The sequence below is a fragment of the Manis pentadactyla genome, chromosome 16 (assembly GCF_030020395.1).
Source record: "Manis pentadactyla isolate mManPen7 chromosome 16, mManPen7.hap1, whole genome shotgun sequence".
In the NCBI taxonomy this organism is placed as follows: domain Eukaryota; kingdom Metazoa; phylum Chordata; class Mammalia; order Pholidota; family Manidae; genus Manis; species Manis pentadactyla.
Genome location: NC_080034.1, coordinates 13,918,252 through 13,942,004, shown reverse-complemented (window position 1 = coordinate 13,942,004; position 23,753 = coordinate 13,918,252). Strand labels below are relative to the sequence as shown.

At 45.8% G+C, this 23,753-nt stretch overlaps 1 protein-coding gene and 1 long non-coding RNA gene across 2 annotated transcripts in view; one reads left to right on the top strand and one right to left on the bottom strand.

The window, feature by feature from the left end:
• The window catches only part of EYS (eyes shut homolog), a 1,412,275-nt gene that overhangs the window by 507,580 nt on the left and 880,942 nt on the right, over positions 1–23,753 (bottom strand).
• Positions 2,628–5,781, top strand: LOC118927725 (uncharacterized). The gene is made up of 3 exons (XR_005030939.2): positions 2,628–2,688; positions 4,490–4,582; positions 5,711–5,781. It is a non-coding gene; the product is annotated as an uncharacterized LOC118927725 (long non-coding RNA).

Sequence of the window (23,753 nt, the reverse complement as noted above, 5' to 3'; positions counted from 1 at the left end):
GGTGCTGGAGGAAGGCCCCATGGGCCTGCGTCCCAGGAGGGTCTAGGTGGGGGGTGGGACGTTATGGAGCTTCTGAGTAGCAGGGAGGTTAGATTCTCATGCAGGAAAATGACTGGAACCCCCCTGAGGAGCACCAGGCAGAGCCTGAAGACCCTGCACTGGAGGGTCCCAGGGCCTGTGGACGGGAGGGGCCAGGGTGAGCCTGGTGACCTTTCCGAGCTCTGCCTTAAGTGTGGGGGTACAGTGTGCCCTCTCCGGGGCCCCCGTGCTGCCAGTCACACTGTGGTGGCATCACAGTTGGGATCTCCCAGTACTCACCATGGACAGTCAGGGTGGTCCTCCCTAGGGTCCCCAGTTCTGCACGGCTTAGACAGAGCTGAGCAGAGAAGATCCTGCCTTACCTATGTGGCTAGAAGCCAGTGTCCCCTCACCACCCTGCTCACCGGATAGGGGACTGGGAAGGTGGGAACCAGGCCAGCCAATGCCAAAGGCACAGGACAGAGGGCTGGGACCGGGCTCCTTGACATGGTCCTCCCCCGTCCCAGCAGGGCTGCACGTGCAGATGGGCAAGGACAGCCTGGGGCTGGTTGTAAGAGGCAACCCCTCATTCCATCTCCCACCTGCTCTGATTTTTTTTTCTTTTTCAGAAAAAAAATAAACAGTGCTCTGGTCAAATCGCTCCATGTACTACCTACTGGAGCCATAAATATGCAGTACGGATTGGAAAAGGTACAGAAACTAGATTTCTAAGATGTGGCTCTGCTTTATCAGGTTCTCAGAGGGTCATCATTGGGTCATCTCACTGTCCCCCCGACACACTTTTTCCTTCATTTTGTTGCAGGCCAATGAACAGATCCAAAGAACACGTGCTGCAGGTAAGTGAGCTGCTTCCTGCCTTCTTGGTGATGGTGTCCGGGGGAAGGGCCAGGCCTGGGCCTCAGTGAGGTCGGTGCAGAGCATCCCAGGCCGCATCCACGCTCTGACTCCTGGAGCCAGCTGCTTGCCCTCTCTGAGCGGCAGCCTCCTGCTCTGAGCAGTGGAGATGGAAGGCACCCCGTGATGTTCCGCAGCACAGTAAGGGGTCGCGTGTGCAGCGTCATGGTTCCTGGGAAATATGGGGTGCTGGCCCTGGAGCTGGGCTGCATGAAGGAGAAAGGGGGAAACCCAGCAGGTCCTAGAGTGGTGGGGCCTCCATGTAAGAAGGGAGCCTGACCTTCCCCCTTGCTGAGCACACATTCCTCCCTGACTCCTTCTCCCTTCAGCTCCTTCCCTTGGCTTGATGCTCCTGCTCTGTGTCTCCCACAGTGTAAACGACTGTGCCTGTCCCAGAAACATCTTCATCTTGGCTGTAGGGTCTATGGAATATGTGTGGCCCAGGGAAGGACATTGAGCTGGGGAGGGGGTCTACTGGCCACCTGCCTCTGACCTCGAGCCCTGAGCCTGGGTCTACAGGTGCCCACGGGAGAGCTGTGGGTGAGGCTCAGAGCTGGAACAGGCCTGCATGGACCTGTGGGAGTCTTGCACAGTGGGTGTGCCCACTCCTGCTTTTGCTCATCTGGAAGGCTGATGCTTAACCTGTGAAATTGCTGGCGTTGCCTTTCAGGGCAAAGGTTGTACCATCTGGTAGAAGTGACAGTTCTGTAGGAAGAACCCTAAGCTGGGCTCAGTCTCCTGATCTGCAAAGTGGGTCCTGGGCTAGGGGCCCTTCTTGTTGCATGATAGCTGCAAAGCCATGTGGGTGGCAGGTGCTCAGGTCTGGGTGGCCTCTCCCCAGGAGGGTGACATGTGGCGAGCAGGGCTCAGGTCCTGGAAGCCTGTGGCCATTGCTCTCATTGACCCAGTCACTCCCTGCATCTCCCACAGGACAGAGGGTTCCCAGCCTCCTCATTGTGCTGACAGGTGGAGAACTGCTGCCAGAATCGTTTGCGAAGACACAAGTTGAAGTGAGTCAAGCCCATTGTTACCAGCCTTTGGGTCCACATATTTTGATGAAATTTATTATACCCAACATTTCCTTTTTCTCAGGCTGCAAAATCCAGGCAGCTGGGGGCAACTCTGTATTTCGTGGGCATGCAAGATTATCAGCTATACCAGGTAATTCTGAGCAGGGAACAAGGGGTCACTTGTGAGTCTAGCTGGGGAAAGCTTCAAAGATGGCGGCTCTCAGGGTCGCCCAGAGGATGGGCCTCTACCCACCAAGAAGTGCCTGGGGAGTGGGGTCAGGGCCCTCTCTGCTTAGGCTGGGCCCACGGAGTTGAAAGATGTGCAAGGTGGCTGTTCATATGATTAACAAGTGTTATGTAAGACCTACCCAGCAGAGGTGAGGGTGGAAGAGCTTTACCTCCCCTGAGGGCGGGCTGCTGGTGGGTGCCAGGGTCTAGCCCTCAGTGTCTGTCCCCTGGGATGGGGACCTCTGGGTCATCACCCCTGGCTGTGGGCCCAGGCTGTCTCCTCTCCCTTTCAGCTACGGGAAATTGCTGGCAAAGCAGATCATGTGTTTGGAGTGGACACTGAATACAGCGGACTCAAAGACATCGTTGACCGAGTGAGTGGGGGGGGATGAAGGGGTCTGCACAACGTGCCCCCGCCGTTCCCTCCTGTGACCCTGCCACTCCTCTCTGTTTCAGCTCATAGCAAGGTCATGTGTGCAGATTACATCTACGGATTACTCCACTACCTGCGCTAGAGGTAATAACTGGGGTAGCTGTTATAAACGCAGGAGTACGTGTGTGTGTTTTGTGAATGTGCCATGTGTGTGGTGGGAGTGGTGTACGTAGTTCCATTCTGTGTGGTGTGTTTGAGTGCACCGTGTGTGTGTGTGGCGCATGTGTGTGAATGTGTATAATGTGGTGTGTGTACGTGAATATGGTGTCTACGGAGGGATTGGTCTGGAATGCGCACTGGGTCCATAGAATGTTTGTGTCAGGTATGTATGTAAGTCTGTGTGAGGTACGGGTGCCTGGGGGTGTTGGAGGGTGGGCACATGATGGCATCTTTGCCCAGGTTTGTAACAGGCCCCTATCACTTTAGAGCACACTGCACAATGGCTTGGTGACCGTACTGCAAAATGACTGCCACAGAAGTTTAGTGTAATTACTTTCTTTAATCTCACAACCACAGGATTAATTAGGAAATTTAAAAAAGTGTCTTAAAAAACCTGAATGACACTACCAAATGGGACCCAACCACATATAACCAGGACAACAGGTCAAACTATTTAGAAACCACTCCAGAAATCCAAGTCTGATTAGTATTTGAAATGCAATTTGAGTGGGTAAGGGACCTCCGGGATGATGGCTTCCACCTGAGCCAGCTGTTGGGGGTAGCTGTCTGCCTCCCCATCTTCTGAACATGCAGTGTGGAGGGTGCCTAGCAACCCCACACACGGGGGCCTTCCCTGCCCCTCCTGGGTTAAGCGCCCAACCATGCAGCCAGTTTGACATCTTCATTTCTGTGATTATGTCTGCTGGATACACCGGCCATGGCATCTGACCAACAAGACAAGCCACAGGTGAGGGTGCCAGTCACCATTCATCCCCCATGGCAGCCAAGATGAAGTGGCAGGTGCCTGCCACATGCCCTCTACCAGTGTGGCCCAGAATTTTGGCTCTGATCTGTTATACTGCAGCCCTGCCCTGAGCTGCCACACTCCCTGCATGTCACAGACATGGGAGTAGAGGCTGTTGCCAAACTTCCCCAAGAGGCTCAGGCCAGCCAGGTCCCCTCTAGGGTTTCAGGCTCAGCAGTCACAGCCCCATGAGTTGGAAAGCAGAGCCCAGGGCATTCCAGAGGAGCTGCGAGATAGCTATTCAGCTGGGTCTAGAGCGGAGGTGGCATCCTCTGTGGTCCTGGATTGGTCACTGACAGCAGGTCCTGACCCTCTGACTGCCAGGTGTTGGGGGAAGCCACATACCCTATTGAAACCCCACATTCTCTTTCCGCAAGAACATGACTGGCTTCTCTGGTTTCCATTCTGCCATAGGCCCCCAGAAAGGAGGGGGGGCGATAGAGAATTGACTCCAGGTGGCAGAAAGTCCCCAGGCCCCCAGGTGTGCGTGTGCAGCTCAGACATGACCCAGGGCTGACTCACCAGGATGTCTTGGCTCCTCTCTCAATTGTGTAAGGGTTGCCTGGTCCCTGCCTGTGCCCCTTAGGGGGACCTTGGTATTTCAGAGCAGAAACCCACGGCTGGGTTTGCCTCTATGGAGGGAACTAGGCTGGGTGCCTTTAATGGACGGACTTCCTGGGTCACGGGAAGTGGGGAGCGGCCCCTGAGTGCCCTGGGCCCAGCGCAGGCTCCTGAGAGTGGGCCCTCAGTGACCCCTGGGGAGGATCTGGCCAGGGGGTTGCCCAGATGTGGGTTCAGCTACAGCTGCCTCCTCCCAAGAGTTCATGGGGATTCTGTTTTGGGGGCGGCCTGCCCTAGTTGTGATCTGAGGAAAATAACTCAGCGCTTCCTCACAGAGACATTTGGATATTCCTCTTGCAGGTAAGAATGAAGTCAAGGTTATTGGGAAAGGTTTTGAGAACACACAGAAGGAAGACGTCATCTGTCAATTTCGACTTGGAAAGAAAACCATCCGTAAGTAGCCCCTCCTTTCCTCCAGTGACGGCTGTCCCCCAGCAAACCAAGCCTTCAAAGCCGTGCTGACCATTCGCTATGTACACACTGAAAACAAGCAACATGGACAGTGGAAGGGGTAACTGGTTGGGAGCCTGGGCACCTGCCACTCGTGCCCAGGACTGAATCGATCCCCAGCACCATCACACCCCTGGGAGAGCCTCTCCTGCAGCCCTGGCTGGGTGTGGGGTGGGTGTGCCCTAAGAGCTGCACCCCCTCCCTTTCCTGGGCTCTCCCTTCCCTTGAGAGGCAAGCACTCGAGTCTATTAGTCTGTGGGAGGGAAGTTGAGGCAGCCCCAGGGCTCTGAGTCTCGGCCAGGTCTCCCAGGATGGTGTGTTCACTTGAGTTGAAAGATGATGCCATAAAAAAATGCTAAAGAATCCACTCCAAAACTATGACAGCTAATAATCTGAATCCAGCAAAGTTGCAGGATACAAAATTAATACATAGAAATCTGCTGCATTCCTATACATTAAGGATGAACTAGCAGAAACAGAAATCAGGAAAACAATTCCATTCACAATTGCATCAAAAGAATAAAATACCTAGAAATAAACCTAACCAAGGAAGTGAAAGACCTATACCCTGAAAACTACAAGACACTCTTCAGAGAAACTAAAGAGGACACTAATCAATGTAAACTCATCCCATGCATGTAATATTGGTTTGAAAACTCCCTTCCAGTCAATCATGCTTGTCCAGTCCCCTCTGCATGCTGGGCTGCCATCACATCATTCTTCTCTCTGGACTGTGAATATCCAATGGGAAAGTCAGTTTGCACTTCTTTGGGGATTTTTTCCCCATTTAATCCTAACCATTCTAGACCCCAGACACCAATCCTTTCCCCTAACCATTTAGTTTTCATTACGAGCTCCAACAAAGGGGTAAGAATGGTCAGAAGGTCGTAGCTAATCTGACAGTCTAGTCAGCAGCACAGTACTTGGTGTGAGGTAGGTGCTCTGGGGAAGGCAGAGAACAGAAGCTGACATCTGCCAAACGGTGGGCTCTGCTTGCCAAGGGCCACAGGAGGGGAGACGGGGATGTGGGGACATGTCCATTCAAATTATTTGCGTGTAAATTTCTTCCAGGAATGAAGGCTGTGTCTGTGGAAGATACCTCCGTTACATGCCCAGGACCAAAGTTAAATTATCGGGGCCAGTAAGTGAAAAGCTTTAGGCACTATGGCGTGACCAGCATGGGGGATGCCTCCTCTGGCCGAGCTGCTCACACCTGTGCTGGGAGGGCTCAGGGCTTCCTCTGCACCCACCTGTGCGGGTGGTCCCCTGAAGGGCTGTGATCTGCTGTCACCCAGGTTCGATCAAGGAGGGCAGGATGCAGGAGGTGACGGGCCCCAGGGATGGTACCTTTGGCCCAGGCAGCCTTTCAGGGCCAAGCCAGCATACCCTGTCATAGAAAAGAGTTTGCATGGTGACACCAAACAGCCCGCCTGGCCACTTGGGCCATGGCCACAAGGGCATCTGGGCCATGCAGGGCTCCTCGTGGCCCGCTGAGCCTTCATTGCAGAGGGTGACCTCATCTCGCCTGCTGGGCTCTCCTGTCCCATGCTGCCTCCTACACGGTGTCCTGAATGCCCAGTGACCACAGCCATTACATCGAGGACCACTGTGGGGCTGCAGGTTGAGCCAAGTGCACGCACTGTGCCGTCTGGGCTGCTGGTCACTGTCTGGCCTTTCTGTGCTTTAGGGCCGCCTTCATCGATATGAGCCTGGATAATGGCCTCACCTTCTTCAAGACGGATTTAGATGTCAGCAGGAGGAACTGCGTGACTTCCAGGGTAAGACTGCAGCCTCCCTCTGGGACTATACTCAGTCCATTCACTGGACGGAGACACACACACACTGGGAAGCAACAGGCAGGAACCGTGTCCAGGGCAGGCCCAGCAAGCAGCTTGTGCAGCTGGGCACCTGGGAAGCAAGTCACAGCCTCTGCAGCCCCTTCGCCCTTCCCTGGGGAGCTGGGCCCCGCTCAGGCTTCAGAAGTGCCCTGGGAGTCCCTCTGTAAAAGTGTCTTGGGCCACGCAGCTCCTCTGCCCTGTTGCAAGCCCAGGCTCCCTGAAGGCACATGGCTCCGACCACTTGGAGCTCTCAGCAGACTCTGGAACAATGCTGAGACCGGCCCCCTGACTCCCACCTTGCAGCCTCCCTGGCCAGGTTCTCCTGGTGGGGAGTTCAGAGCTCCATCTGGGTCTGGCTTAGGTGAGGGGTGGAGGCTGGAGGCTGTGAGCAGGGAGCTAGAGTCCAGACCCTCAAAACTGGGGTCCCAGACCCAGGAGCCCTGGAGGCTGGGACCACCTGTGGCCTTGCACAGTCGAGGTGAATTTCCACTGCACTGGTGCTCAGGCCCAGCTGCGGGCACAGCCCCTGCCCCCAAGCCTGGCTTCCAACAGCACAGACACTCCTGGGCATGTCTGTTTATACTTACCCCTGGGTGTCTGCTCACAGATCAGCAGACAGAACTGACCCGTTTGCCCATCAGGAGTCCCACCCGGTGACAACCGCCCTTCAACAGGCACATTGGGAAAAGGACTCAAGAGCCAACTGGTGTCTACTCCCAGCACAGTGGCTTCTCCCCCAGCCCTGGCCTGGCCTCTCCTCTCCTCTGCCCTGCCTCCTGGGCACTGAGTCACTCTTGCCCTGTCCCTCTCCCACTTCTCTGAAGCACCTCACTTGGTTCAATGGTTCAGGCCTTGCAGCAGCTGAGTGCACAGACGCAGTGAGCTTCTCCTTGGCCATGAGTAACAACAGGACAGGAGCACCCATTCCTTATGGGCCTGCCCTGTACCAGGACGGGCTATGAACTCTGAACCTCACAGGTGTCCTCTCACTCACTCCTGCAGATGGGGAAGTGCAGGCTCAGAGGGCTGAGCAGCTCTGTGGAAGGGGGCAGGGAGGGCAAGGCCATGAGGAGATAGACCCAGGGTGCTGCCCTGATCCTGCAGTCCCCCTTCCTCCCGGCCCCAGCAGCCCCCCTGCACCCCCTGTGTACCATCACTGGTGTGCTCCTCCCCAGGCCCCTGTGCTGTCAGCCCAGGTGTGCAGTGGGGGCTGCCTGTGGCCCAGCACGGAGGATACTGGACTCCCTGACGGGGCTCTGTGGCAGAGCCTCTGAGTGGGGTCTGTGGCCCAGGGCTCTTCAGGGGCCCTCAGGGTCCAGCCCTGGGCTCCTAGTCCCGCTGTGCCCTCTCAGAGTGGGGCAATCTGAGTGTAAGGGGGAAAGGGGGATATGGAGGTGTGGGGTGGGATGCCAAGTGACAGGCACCACAGGAAGCTGCCCAGGTGCATGGAGGACTTAACATGTGTACTTTCTTCAGGAGGGGACCCCACCTGTGCTACTGGATGCCATGCCACTAGCTGTGCAGCGACATGCCCTTTCACATGCTGTACCGGGAGACAAAAAGGTTATTTACCCATATAAAGGGTTTCCCAGGCCAGTTTCCTTCATCTTCAAGCCTCTCTTCTGGGTTGTGTTTCTCCTGACGCTGCCCTTTCTCCTGCTGGCGTGCTTTTGTATCTGCCGATGCTGCATTCTATGTGTGAGTGACCCCTGATTACACAGCCCTGTGGCCCAGGCCCTCCCCAACCAGCCCCCCAAAGTATCAGGACTCCTGGCTGCCCCAAAATTCCACTTGTGGGTAGGTCCCGTCAGTTCTGGGGTCATCACTTGAGCATGTGGAGGCTCAGAGCTGCCCTCCCATTCCTGGGCATACAGCCTGGCCTCTAAGGAGTGCCTCAGGCTTGCCGCAGAGAGGGGACCTGTGAGCTGCCCTGCCCCTGAGGAGAAGTGACCCCAGGCCCTGACTCAGGCTTCTGAGGGACTCAAAGGGACAAAGGCCAGGGAGAGACTCTGCTGTGGATTGGAGGAAGACACAGACCGTGTCTGGGCAGCAATGGACCCAAAGGGAGGGCCAGGCGCCCCAGGATTCCTCTCCTCTGGGGCAGCTGTGCCTCTACAAACAGACATGGCCTCTGCCCATCTCTGGAGCCCGGTCCTTCCCTCCCAGTCACCACTCAGGAGCAGGTTGTGCTGGGCCCCATGCTGGGCCGGGGACAGAAATGAAGTGGCCCCATTCCTGCCATGGCAGCTCCAGGTCTGGTGTCTCGACTGACCTGAATGTCTCCCAGGGACCCACAGGGAAGGGTGGGCTCAGCTCAGGCAGGGGGAGCCATCTGGCCACAGACCCACACGCAGCGAGCACTCAGACGGACACCCAAAGCCCTGTTCTGTTCCTCTGCTGCAGAGCAGGTCCCTCCTGGGGGCATGGCTGAGCCAGAGCCTTCTCACCCTGTGTTTGTCCCTCCATCTTTCTATGTCCCAGAAGCTGCCACCAGCACCAGCCAAGTTAGGTCAGGTTTGGTTTGGTTGTGGTGGTGTCCGAGCCTGAGGGCACACAGGCCTTCACAATGAGGCCTCCCGCAGCCCAGGGAGATGCCCCTGCACCCTCCAGCCCTCATGACCTTGGGTTCCCCAGCAAACATTGTGGACTGGCCAGGAAGTGACAGGTGCAGGGCAACAGCTGCAGTGTCCCTACCCCAGGAGCTGCCTGCGAGGAAGCAGACACTGTTTTCTCTTTCTAGTGCACAGAGTTATTGATACAGAAGGGCCGCAGGTTGATTATGTCGTATTATAATGAATACAAAATGACAATGCAGGTGAGAAGGGCCCTGGACAGGTGCTGATACCCCAGGCTGGGCTGAGGGAGGGGCAGCCAGCTCCTGCCCCACAGACACGGGCCCAGAAGGCCTGGCTTCCGTGGTGGTGAGGTCATGGGTGCTGGGCTTCGATCACCCGGCGCCACAGTAAAAGCCACCATCCCGGCCCTAGAGGCCTGGGAGAGAGAAAAGGCCTGAGAGCCCATATTCCCCACCCCCACCAGGCTGGTCCCAGCCCCCGGGGCTCCCCCTTGGCTTGGGCCCACGCCTCTGGGTGCGGGGGGCTGCCCGACAGGTGCCAGTCCGTGGTTTGGGCAGATCTTGTCATCCACCCCAGCAAAGCTCGGGCTTCACTGGCCTTCAGGTGGATTGGGGAGAACAAACTGAACGGCACAAGCCCGCGCAGGGCAGGGAAAGGCAGGGAAGTTCTGTGCCAAGTTCTTTCTGCCATGAACACTCCCTGGAAATGTGAGTGTCACCTGCTGCTCTTGCAGAAGTCCCCTCCGCAGAGTGAGGGAGAGAACTGCAGGGTCCCTGTGACCCACTGAGAAAGGGTGACATGATGCAAGAAGACAGGTTCTCGGAAGCCTGGCATTAGCAGGGTGCATGGTGTCCCTAGGCAGACCTGGCGGGCAGATCAGTGGGATAAGGGCCAGCAGGACACGGGTGGGCTGGAGGGGACAAGGGACCTGGCCAACCCCAGGAGTGAGGGAAACTATAGCTTTCAGCCCCCAATACCAGTGGCTTCTCAGTGACTTTCCGTCTCTCCTCTTCCCCACAGGTAAATTATCATGATGTCCGCCTACAGATGCCCGTCGTGGATCATCCTGCCGTGCACAGCACCAACCCAGCTGCCATTGCTCCATCCTCAGCAGCACCTGCTCATGGTGTCAGGGTGTTCAACCCAGTTGCTGCCCAGCTGAATGATGCCACTCATACCTGCATCAGCCTGGATGCTCTGGAAAGCCCTCTGTAACTCTCACCCCATAACATGATCTCTACAGCACCAAAACCCCAATACTGGTTTTTGTTTGTGTGTGTGTGTTTTTAATTTTGGTATGATTCATATATACTTAAATGAGCAACATTGTGGTTACTAGATTCCCCCCATCAAGTCCCCCCCACATACCCCATTACAGTCACTGACCATCAGCGTAGTGAGATCCTACAGTCACTGCTTGTCTTCTCTGTGTTGCACAGCCCTCCCCGTGCTCCCCCACATTATACATGCTAATCATAATGCCCCCTTTTCCCCCTTATCCCTCCCTTGCCACCCATCCTCCCCAGCCCCTTTCCCTTTGGTAACTGTCAGTCCATTCTTGGGTTCTGTGATTCTGCTGCTGTTTTGTTCCTTCAGTTTTTTCTTTGTTCTTATACTCCACATATGAGTGAAATCATTTGGTACTTGTCTGTCTCCACCTGGCTTATTTTGCTGAGCATAATACCCTCTAGCTCCATCCATGTTGTTGCAAATGGTAGGATTTGTTTCTTTCTCATGGCTGAATAATATTCCATTGTGTATATGTACCACCTCTTCTTTATCCATTCATCTACTGATGGACACTTAGGTTGCTTCCATATCTTGGTTATTGTAAATAGTGCTGCAATAAACATAGGGGTGCATATACTTTTTGAATCTGAGAACTTATTTTCTTAGGGCAAATTCCTAGGAGTGGGATTCCTGGGTCAAATGGCATTTCTATTTTTAGTTTTTTGAAGACCCTCCATACTGCTTTCCACAATGATTGAACTAACTTACATTCCCACCAGCAGTGTAGGAGGGTTCCACTTTCTCCACAACCTCGCCAACATTTGTTGTTGTTTGTCTTTTGGATGGTGGCCATACTAACTGGTATGAGGTGATATCACATTGTGGTTTTAATTTGCATTTCTCTGATAATTAGTGATGTGGAGCATCTTTTCATGTGCCTGTTGGCCATTTGAATTTCTTCTTTGGAGAAGTGTCTGTTCAGATCCTCTGTCCATTTTTTAATTGGGTTATTTGCTTTTTGGTTGATAAGGCATGTGAGTTCTTTACATATTTTGGATGTTAACCCCTTGTTGGATATGACATTTACTTGGCTTTCAGAGGCCTGCCTCCCTGCTCCATCCTCACATGGCAGAGAGAGAGAGAGAGAGTGAGAGAGAGCTCTTCTAGTAAGGGCAGCAGCCCTGTGGGGTTAGGTTCCCAGCCTTAGGACCTCATTTTAACCTTTATCACCTACTCGGAGGCCCTATCTCCAAATATAATCACATTGAGGGTTAGGTTTCAATACATGAATTTGGGGAGACCCATTCAGTCCATGAGAGTCCTCATTCTGCCTCATATTACTATGTAAAACAGGCCTCATTTCTTCTCCATACAACAACTCTATCAGTATTTGAATTTTTAAAATAAGTTTCCATAACTCCACTAACTTTTCTCAAATCATTTTAAACTTCATCAATAATTTGGACCATTCTCTAACTTTTAGGACCTTGTGTTGATGATGCTGAGAATGACAACGATGGTAATTACACCAATGATATTAATATTGACAGGAGAAAAAGGAGAGGAACATTGTTACCGAGTTGTATGCCAAACACTCCATCACAGTATATACATTACAGCATACATTTCAGAATATAATCCTTGTAACAGTCTTGTGATGTAGGTATCATTATCCTAAAACTAAATGAGGAAACAAACCTACTAAGTAAGAGATCTTCAATTTGTTTTTAACAGTTACCTGGTTTGGTAATTTTGACCATTCCATAACAGTTCTGACTTCATATATTTTTCCATACTCTGACCTTATGTTGGGGTGTTGGGAAGGGCAAATTACATCCTTAAACTGAACATGGGAATATGGGCCATTAATGGAGATACTCTATACTAGCTGAAAAGTTAGCTGGGGCTTCTTCCCATGTGGTGCCGTGTTGTCTTGACTTATCTCTTGGGTCATATTCTCTTGGTAAATTGGAGCTATTCCCGACCTGGTGGTAACAATGAAAGCTGGAAAGGTATTTGTTATTTTCTTTAGTTGTGAGTACATTTTTTGTTAGGTTAGAGTTTTTGGAAATTCAACTATGAGATAGTAGTTCCAGCTTTCAGGCAGCTAGCTGTAAAACTTTGGATGAAAAATTATTTTCTCTTGTTCATTTTCTACTTGTTTTACTATAAAACATAGACAGCATAGTCAGAAGGGCACAACTCTATTCCTATATAGAATGGGCCTACAGAATGCCAAATAGGAAACCAATATTCCTACTGCTGCATGAAATGTACCCAGTCAGGCTAGTGAATGCCAAAGAAAAGTAACTATTTCTTAAAGGAGGGCAGATTTTAAGGGACTTCATTTCCAGTGCATATGTTATCCTGCTCGTACACCGTGGGGCTCTCAGACATACACAAAGCGAAAGAAGAAGGCTTAGTTGATCTAGCCCCTTGCAGCCGAGGGACCCAGAAGTGTTTTATCTTGGAAACCTAAGAGTGACTCAGAAAGGGCAAATCAATCTCAGGCAAAAACAAACAAGCTGTACGTTTTTGGACACAACAATACATCCAAAAGTGACTCTTTCTGGAGAATGCTGTTCAAAAGAATATAGAGCTACAGTATATTCCTATCATACTATTACATTAAGACCTATGAAATACATTTTATATGGAAACCATTTTATGGTTTATTCAGAAAATATGTTCTTTGTACCTACTATGTGCCAGGCCCTAAGACCCTGGGGATGAAAATGCAAATAAAATGCGAAGAGTGTTCTTAAGGACTTTTTAACATCTAGGAGAGAATGCAGCCACCCTGAGAACTGACAGGGGAAGAGAATGTGTAAACAGTGCTCTAGGAACACAAATAAGGGAAAGGTGGATTCTCCTCACAGATCTGAGGAGGCATTCACAACGTAGCTACATGTGGAAAATTAGATATAATGCAATCCATATTATATATATATATATATATATACTTAAGAGTATTACAAATTTAGTTTATATTCAGATTCAATTTTTATGATTTTAATGACATTTTCTAAATATTCTTCTAAAAGAAAAGCAGTGGCCTCTTAAAACATAAATTCTCACAAATCTAATATAAATGAAGCTTCTCTGGTTTGAGGAAAATGTATTCATAGAAGTATTGCTCCAATAATTGTATTTTCTTCTTTTTACTAAAAGGCTTTTTATGGCTTAAGGCATATCATATTCATATCACCAGACTACTCATTGTTTTGAGTGACAAAGCTTTTTATTTTTCCCTCCCCTCTTCATTCAATGGCAACTATAATTTTACAGGTAAGACGGACTCAGGAATGGAAATGTCATTTACAGACAGCCAATGCTTCTCTTACGGCTCTCCAAGTGTTTTCTCAGAAGCTTCTCTGCTTTCCTGGACATGGAAGGAGTTGCATTTTATAGAGCTGTTGATTTTAGAGTCATTTCAGGATCATTTTCTATTACCTCTACTTGGGATTGCTTGAATACTCAGCTTAGAGTGATGATGTCAAATAGCACAGAAGCAGCCTTCAGCAGTTTCTTGGCTGGAACCAGCTTGTTGGCTGCCTTTCATCACCTCACCATTTTTAATAAAAGCTTCAACTTCAACATTTTCAACATCAGTGTCATTGCTGGCTAGCCTCTAGATGGGAACTAGGAATGATGACAAGTGAGGTATGGAGAACTAGTTCGCATTACCAACAAGATCTTACTGAAAGCTACTAAATGTGAATATAAGGAACACAGTCCTACACTGAACCCTGAATTAGTTTTAGTAGGAATTCATGAAATAATGTTTAGAACACAGGAGTCTATTCTCTATAGTCTTCATAGTTATTCGAATGACAAAAGAGGAAGCACTGAAATAATTTTTCCTTTTGATGTGGAGATTTCTCTAAGAATTAGAGGTTGCTAATTAGTTATCTGAGGATAACTGGTATTTAGACCACTTAAAAGCAATCTATTTATCAAATCAAAATTTCATAACATGGGAAAGTGTTACCTTGCAATGCTATATCAAAATAAAGAACTAAATTCCTGATTATTAGTATCTTATGTTAAAGTAATTATAGAAACTATGGTGGTTGTGCTTTAATAGAACAGACCAAGAACGAATTAGAAATTGTTTCTGAGGTTTTTTTTTTTTTTGGCAGAGGAGAAGGAATGGGGGGGCATGATCCTCCTAATAAATCTATATAACCTATATCATATTATGAAATAACATGTTTTACTTTCCTTTTTTTTTTTTAACTTTAACAGCAGTCATAAATAGGGTTGCAATTTGACAGGATTCTTAGGCTTCATTAGTTCTCAGTGGTCTTAATAGTCAGTCAAAATTTGAATCATTCTTTTAAGGTGCCTATCCTGCCACTGTCCTTCCGGACTTTCTTTTCTTCATTTTTAACTGTCTCACTCTGCCATATTTTCATTTATCTGCGACTCTGCATGTGATTAAATTGTTTTCAATGTCAATTTCATCAACGTTGAGAAATCTCCCATCTTTTGCAAGCCACACATTGTTTTCTTTTGTAAACAACTTGCTTTGAATTCTGCTTGTGTTTTCCCTTCTGACAGTTGACAAGGAGACTGGGCTTTTCCTTGGAAGTAAATGTGGTGGTCCTTTAGAAAGCTCTCCTAATTAAGTACAAGAATACAGCAAGCACAGAATGACTTTTGGTATGTGGCCTCATTTGTCCCTTTTCCCTTCACTTTGCAGAAGAGGCTGTCACGTGATGGCACCACAAAGCTGTTGACTATTCCTGCCATTAGAATGTCATCTGTTAGCCTTAAAATTAATCTTTCAATCAAAACATGAATTAAGGGGCTTAAGGACATATTAGATCATCCCAAGTTAAATGAGATGGTGGTACAACTTATGCATTTTGGTTAATATAAGAGAATTTAACGTAGGCTTGCTTTCGTGATAACATACCCCCTGCTGGTGAGGTTGTGGGGAGGGAGAATTGATAGACATTCCTGACCTCTAATTACCAGAGTCTACAGATATTTACAAAGAGCTTGACAATGAATAAAGAGCCAAACTGACTCAAAGCAGTTTATGCCAAGAGAAAATTCTGGCCAAGGCAGTGAGTATATGGAGAAAAGGAGAAGGTTGATTATTGTAGGAACTTTCTCCACTTTGCATCGATAGATTTCTTGAGAAGGACAAAGGAGAAAAGAGAAATTTTAAATGTCTTTGCAAGTTTAAAAACTGATATATTTTGTATGAGACTCCATGATATATGATTTCAAGTATCAGAAAGATAACTGGTCAAAGCATTTTCAGCATGAAGCCATCCCATGGTCAACAGCTATATTTTCCTTCATGTTTAACAGGGTCTAATGCAGATTTAATTCTATGCTGCTGAAATGAATACAGTCCAAAAATAAAATTTAATTTCAATATCTCTCTATTCAATAAACATGTGTCAGTGCCTGTGGAGCCAGATATAAGCAGTGGAGATTAAAAAGCAAACAACAAAAGTCCATCATTTTAAAAAATATGTATAATAGTGGAAGAAGACGGAAGACAACTTGGTGATTACAGTAAAAACAAGAAGAGAAGTGCTAGAACAGACATAAAGCCAGGTTGTTATGGAATCCTGTTAAGGGGAAATTAACTCAGACTTCACGGACGGGGAAAGCTGCCTTGAGGAATGAGAGGACAGGACACCAGGAGCTTGCTGGTGCAGAGGATAAGCCGTGGCCTTCCAAGAGAGGTAGGGCATAGAGCGAATGCACAGGGTAAATGGCGTCTGGAGCAACTATAACCCGGTGGAGGACTGTGGATGGAACCCTGGGAAATGGAAGTCTGGGGATAAAGTTAGGGCTTGCAAACCAGCAGGAAGGGAGGCTAAAGCATTAGAAACAAATCAATAACATGATATCTTAGAAACACTCATCTGACAGCCCTGTGGAGGCAAACTGAGAATGCCAATGATTTCTAGAAGGATGTGTGGGAGACTGAGCAATTTTGTTTTCTGAAAGGTGGTTCTAGAATTCTGTACTATCCTCTGGTAATCGCATTCCCTCTTATGCTTCACTTACAATAAAACAACCAGTGAGATCTCACCTCTGAGCTTCCCCCACCATCTCCTGGAAATCCCAAGCTGATATTCCCAGAGGCACTTCAGACTCATAGGTACAAAAGTGAGTACGTCATGTCTCCCTTCCGATAGTTTGTACCTCAGGGTTGATTTTCTCAGCTACCTAATCAGCCCCTAATAGAAACCTGCGTGTGGTCCTCGACCCTACCCACTACTTCAACATAAACCTAATCGTTCCATGTCATATTGATGGTGACCCAAATGTTCATAAAATCTGTTTCCTCCTCTAATCCTCCTTTCCCTTTTCAAATTGGGACTCTTATTTTCTCATGCTTAACTATTCAGCCCTTTCCTACGTAATCTCCCATCCTGTGCTCTTCTCCCAAATATATTTCCAGAGAGCTGCTAATGTCATTTGTTTAGAACTAAGAGCCTGATTCTATTGGGTAAATCCCAGCTCCTTAAAATGACACCTAAGGCTCTCCAAGACGCAGCGCCTGCCCTGTTCCAGCCTCATTATTTACCCTCTGCTACCTCACATGTCGTGCACTTTGGGAACACCGAGCTCTGACTTCCTCACTCACATGCTGGTCTCTCTTTTTTGCTTGTCTTTAATCTCACGCACTCATCCGCTTTTCCGCTAGCATGCCCGCATCCATTCTCTGTTTTCCAGGATGTGGCTGCCATGCTTTCAGATGCAATTCCCCTGTTATGACCCTAGTTGGCTTACACGCCTCTTCCCTTTTGCATCCCCAAATTCTCCGGACACGTTGCTCTTGGAATAGTTTAAAAGAATTTTTCTCTCTCTCCCTCAGTTGTCTCAACTCCAGAAAGCAGGGCCTTTTGTCCTCATTGCTGTATTCTCAGTCTTTGCATACCAGTTGACAAAAGGCAAAAACACAGTCAACATGTGCTGAAAAATGAACAAATTTTACCACATCCTAAGATGAGATAAATCCAGTGTAAAGTAGCCTATCATAAATAATGCTGAGTTCTTTTGTGGAGCCACCCTGTGTAATATGTGGCCACTCCCCACATGCAGCTATTGAACACTTGAAATGTGGCTAGCCTGAAATTGAGGTAAACTGCAAATGTAAGAAACACTAGATTTCAGAGACTTAGTATGAAAAAAAAAAGAAAAAACATGTGATGGTATCCTATTAATAATGTTTTCATGTGGATTACATGTTCAAATGACAATGTTTTGGACATACTGGGTTCAATAAAATGGTTTATTAGAATTAATTTTGCTTGCTTCTTTCCACTTCTTTAATGGGGCTACCGGGAATTTAAAATTATACCTTTAAGATTACATTGGATAGAGTTATAGGTAGACTATCTGAAATGTCCCTTCAGTGATTTTCTAGTTGGAGCCTGAACATGACTGTCCCATACTGACCAGTTATAATTTTATGCTCACTACGTAGCATCTTAGTCGGTGCCAATGAGTCTTAACACTGAGAGGATTTTTTGTTTGTTTGTTTTGGCTTTTTTAATGTACATGTTGAATGGTTTTTGCTGATGTGATTATTCATAGTGAAGACCATGTTTTAGCATTTCATTTTCCTAGTCTCTGGCACAGTGCTTGGTATGGAATTCGTGTTCCATGAATATGAGTAGATGAACAAATGCCCTTTGTCAGGTATGAGAAGGGCAGATTCCATATGGAATAAGCTATTTGAAGATTTAAAAATATGTTTCCAAATTTGAAATGCAGTATTTCCAGAATACTAGTATTGCTTGATGATGGTATTAGCTGATGCTCCTAAAAATAAAAAGTATGGTGACATAATTTTAAGAAATGCTACATGCTTAGCCCTCCGCTACTAAGAGGTTAACATGAGCATTAACATAATAACTTTGGGCAATAACTTTTCAGAGAAAAGGCAAAACAAACAAAATAGCTTGCGTAAACATGTTTAACTTTCAAACTTTTCACACTAGGTGATTCAGCAAGTCTTTTACAATCATTCGAAACCAATTTTCCAATTTTCTCTTAGACAGGGGCATTTCATCAGTAGGTGGGTAATTATGTTTCCTGAATGGTCCCTTCCTAGGTCTATTTAGCAATAAATTATAGTTTTAACTTAAAACATTGATTCACTTTTGTTGCCAAGCAAAGAAAACATTGACCTCAAGAAAGTAGAGACATAATTTGTGAATATTTTCATTTGTATTTAAGATCCACAAAGATGGAGCTTTATCTGATTATACAACAGTGAATCCATAGCATAGCCTGACACACAGTAGGTACTCTCTAGACAGATGGATAGATACAGATTAAGTATTTAGATAAACAAATAATTTTGGGTTTCTTTTTTTCACTATTTTTTTGGGTCTATTTTTGTTGACTATTACCTCATTTAAAAAATTTATTAATAAATTAAGATGATTTCCAGGATATAAACTGACCTGACCATAAAATAATGGAATCCTAAAAACACAGTGTGCCATAATTTTTCATTTAGTAATAATATTAAATGTGTTTTTAAAAAAAATTTTGTGTGAAACAGGCATCATAATAAAAGCCAGCCATTAAAATAAACCAAGAACAATTTGGGATGGTAAAAGGTGTCTGACATTGTTATTTGTAGTGAAACAGCATAACTGATGTTCTAAAAGCATGGCTTTAAATTTTGACCTTACCACTCAAGAGCTATGTGACCAAACTAGTTAGTGTGTTATGGCCATTCAACCACTGCCTGCCTTTATTAGCCCCATCTGTGAAATGCAGGTGGCAAGATTACCTACTTCAAAGAGCTTCTGAAAGTATGAATGAGGTAGCAAGTGTGATTGTTTACAAGAGCAGTGAGAAAGTGCTCAGTAACTATTAACTACTCTAATACACACAATGCTTTTATAAAAGATATTTTGTCTAGGTACCTTCTGGGAAAGAAAAATTTTCCCAAATGATTTGACTTCCCTACGTCCTTGAACTGCTAGAGCAGGTATCTCCTTTGTAGCCCAAAAACCACAGCAAGGGAGATCAAGTAATACAGTGGGTACTAGAGTTACACTGCCGGTGTTCAAATACTGACTCCACCACTCACTGGCTGTGTGACCTGGAACAAACTGCTTATTCTCACTGTGCCTCAATTTCCTCAGCTGTAAAATTTGGATAAGTGTCTATCTACTGGCTTATTATACGGATTAAATGAGCAAATATTTGTAGTGACTTAGAGCAGACCGTGTGAAAAAAGTAACACATGTCCCAGAATGCTTGCTTACTTGCTGAGTAAAGAGTAGATGAGTGCAGTTTAAGCTGCGTAGATGATATGTCCTTACATCAGTGATAAAGACTCATGGGTAAGTTACCAAAGTCAGAGGGACAGTCAGCAGACAAGGGTGACAGTGAGGAACACCATCACATGTTCTTCATGGAAGTGCAGAAAATAATTTCTGCCTATTATATATAGAAAGGCAGACAGGTTACACTGCTTAAATGCCAGAAAACTGCATGTTCATTAATTTTCTTTTGTAAGGAAGTGACATAAAAATAAAATATACAGTGAACATCTTGGGAAAACAAAATGGTGACTATGTTTATACTGACTATTTAAGAAATTATTTAGCATATGATCTGGGGTCAAATTGTTTCATAGCATGAATATCCATTAGTGAATCACAATTTCAAAAAAACTTTTATTTCCAGAGTGGAACATATGGGAGAGCACTAGAAATACCTGCAAAAAAATTTCTTATGATTATTTAGTACAAGACAGAATTAAATTTCAGTATCAGAAACTCAAAATTAAATAATAGTAAAGGGTAACAGCTATTAAATGCATGCTCTGTAGTATCTCAATCTTTCTTACTGCAATCCTAAAATGATAGCATTCCTGTTTTGCAGATGAAGACAAATAGGCCAAGAAAGAATACGTGGCTTACCCAAGGTCCATGGCTACGCACTGAGGGAGCTGGGATTCCAACCCTGGAGCTCTAATCCTTAATTCTAGCACACTACTGGCCCTTGCAGTGATGCCACTCAGTCCTAAGCAAGCACCATCTTACGTCATGGAGAAAAGAGGCTGTGCTATGTCTCAAAAACAATAAGTTGACAAGGCAGAGCACTAAGAGAATCAGTTCCCAATTATTAGAAAAGGGGTTTTGTCTTATTTCATGCAACTAGACACTGCTCACCTTTTGTCTTTGAAAGGGCCAGTATAGGACATTTTACAATTGACTTTATGAAGTATTTCATTTTCATCTCCATGGATTATGCTGTAAATTCTCTGAATTCATGCTTCACTTATTTTCCCAAGTCTCAGCCTCCTTGAATTTTACATTATGATTTTTGTGGGTGAGATCTTTCACCTGAGGGCTTTGTTCTCTAGCCTTTGGCTAAATTCACCTTAAGTCCTTAAATTTCACTAGAAAACTATCTCCCAAATTAATATCCCCAAAGCATGTAGACCAAAAATTGATTTTATTCTGCCTGCTGCTGAGTTACATAGATTATGCTGTGAAATTAAATAGGGTTTAAAATTATCATCTGTATTACTTGAATTCCCTAAACAATATAAACGAGATTATTTCTTGCTTTACTTTATCCATTACCCTCTAACCACTTGCAAGTGAATATTGAAGCTCTTTGATATTGGTAAGTCTATTAACATAGGAAAAAAGGTGGGAATATATATATTCATTTGTCTCAACTTTCATCTGTATTTTTTTTTCATACTTTAAGCTATGAACATGAGATGTGTTATTTTGTAGGCTTGTTGATTTGTTTGCTAGTTTTAAAATGAAAACTCTTTGAGGTCTTTTACAAATAAATGGAAATTGAGGGAGGAACAGAAGCAACACCAGATGGGAGTCTCTTAACAGAGGTCCTCAGGGATATTATATGAAAGTGAGGTGAAATGATCATAGGTGATCAGAATGTAATAGAATTTGTGACTGGGATAATATCTTAATATAAAGAATATCTATGCAATTCATACTCTGAGTAAGTAGTATATTATATACACTAATATAATATGTAGTAATGTATGTATATAAAAATATATGTGTGTGTGTGTTATGTGTGTATCTGATATCATGTAACATAGAATCAAAGCATTTTGAATCAGAAAAGACTCTGAAAACTAATGTGGTCTTAACCTCATCATTTATAGAAGAGTACCTTAAGGTTTGAAACAAAGAGAGTTCAAGTAATGGTCAACAATGTAAGAAAAATTCATTCTTTTTTGGTAGAGATATGATGAAAGATCAAGTGTCCTTATTTCAAGTTTGGTGTTTTCCCTATCAATCCAAGTTCTTTCTTGAAAGACTGTACAAGTGCATAGAAACTATTTGTTTGTACAGGAAAGTTCCTCAATCTGCATTTTTTTTTTTTGTACTAGGAGGGTTAGAGAGTATTGCCTCCTAGTTATCATGCTCTTCGTAGTCAAAGAGTTTGGTTTGAGTACCAAAAAGCTACGGAGTACATTTAATAAATATATGTGCCTGAGACATGAGCTAGAAAAATGCATACTATTGCGTTGATTTGTGGTTGGAGTTACAGTGAGTGACCTCCTAATGTGTAATCAACTTTGGAAACTACAGGGTCTTCTATCTGGTTCCTCTTCTCATTCACAGCCTCACCTCTTTTCAAACTCAATACCAATATTCAAACACGAGTGGCATATATTTTTCAAAAAAGATCATGTTTCAGGATTCTTCAATATTAACAAATTTAGTAATGCATATATACTTTATGTAAAATATAAAATCGGAGCAGTGATGCCTGCAAGATGGCAGAGTGGGAACTTCTGGAACCTTGTTTCTCCTACAAACACACTTAACAACAATTTGTGGACAAATTCCCTTTATGGGAAGTCAGAAACTGATTGAAAGGCTCCTATAACCTGGGAAAAGGTAAAGCCAGATTCACTAAAGCCAGTAGGCAGATTCTAGACACCGTCTCACCGGACTGGAGACCCTGCCTTGGGCATGGTGCTGTACGATCAGGAAGCTTCACCTGGGGGAGGAAGTGACTGGTTTGCATATCCAGTACCCCATGTTTTTGAGGGGCTCTCCAGAGGCTTGGCTTCTGTCTTGCCACTCATGGAGCTTTGGTGGGTCCAGCGAAGTCTAACTACCCTAGGAATAAGGGAAGTGGCAGCTTGGGAGAGTAGATGCCACTGATTCTTCTCTCTGTTCAGCACCAGCTTAGCAGATAAAAATATCTCAGCTCTCAGTGTCCCCCTGGAGAAAGGAAGAGCTGATCCATGCATCAAACACATCAACTTCTCTGGGGCTTCCCAAAGAACATGCATCTGTCTCCTAAGTCTTGAATCTCTGATGGGAATGGGACCTACACAGTCTAGCTTCCCAGGGGGAGAAGAGCAATGATGGGTTGGGCAAGTTGATGCCTTTGTTCCCCCACTGACTCAACACAGAAGAAGAAAACAAAAATCACAACTTCCTGCTTTTCCCTGGGGAGGGAAAGAATTGATGGAGGCCCCCAGAATCTCTGGTCAGGCTGTCTGGTGGGAGTCTTCTCTTGTAGGAGGCCAGACTATGAAGAATGGGAGAGGTGCCTGATTTGTCTCATGTTCAGACACCAACACAGAGTCAATAAAAATGAAGAACTAGGCAAAGATGTTTCAAAGGAACAAGATAAAATTCTAGAAACTGACTCTATGAATTTACCTGACAGAGGTTTAAGTCTCATGAAGATGCTTACCGATGTTAAGAGAATAATGAGTGAACAAAGTGATAATATCAACAAAGAGATATTAAATATAAAAAGATACCAAACAGAAACAATGAAGCTGATGAACATAATAACTGCACTGAAATATTAACTAAATGGATTCGACAGGAGGCTGGATCAATTAAAAGGAAAGGATCAGTGAATTCGCACATAGTCAGAAATAATTCAGTGAGAGGAGCAAAAAGAAAAAAAAATAACAAAAAGAATGAAGAAGCTTAAGGGAATTATAGGAAACCACTAAGCTGACACTATGGAAGTTGTGGGAGTTCTGGAAGGAGGAGAGAGAGAGAGAAAGGACCAGAAAGGTTATATGAAGAAATAATGCCTGCAAACTTCCTAATTCTAGGAAAGGAAATCAGTATCTAGATCCAAGAAGCTCAAAGGACATCTAAAAAAGATGAACCCAAAGAAGTCTATACTGAGACACATTATAATCAAATTGTCAAAACTCAAAGAAAAAGAGAATTTTGAAAGCCAGAAGATGCTTTGTCATATACAATGGGACCCTCTTCTGCCTATGAGCAGATTTCACATTAGAGAGTTTGCCAACCCGAAGGCAGTGGGTTGATCTAGTCAAAGTTTAGGGATTAAAAAAAAAAAAAAAGGCCAAGCAAGAATACCATATTCAGCAAAACTTTCCTTTAAAAATGAAGGTGAAAGAAAGATTCTCCTAGACAACAAAACTGAGGGACTTGGCGCCATTAGACATGACTTACAAGAAATACTAAATGGAAT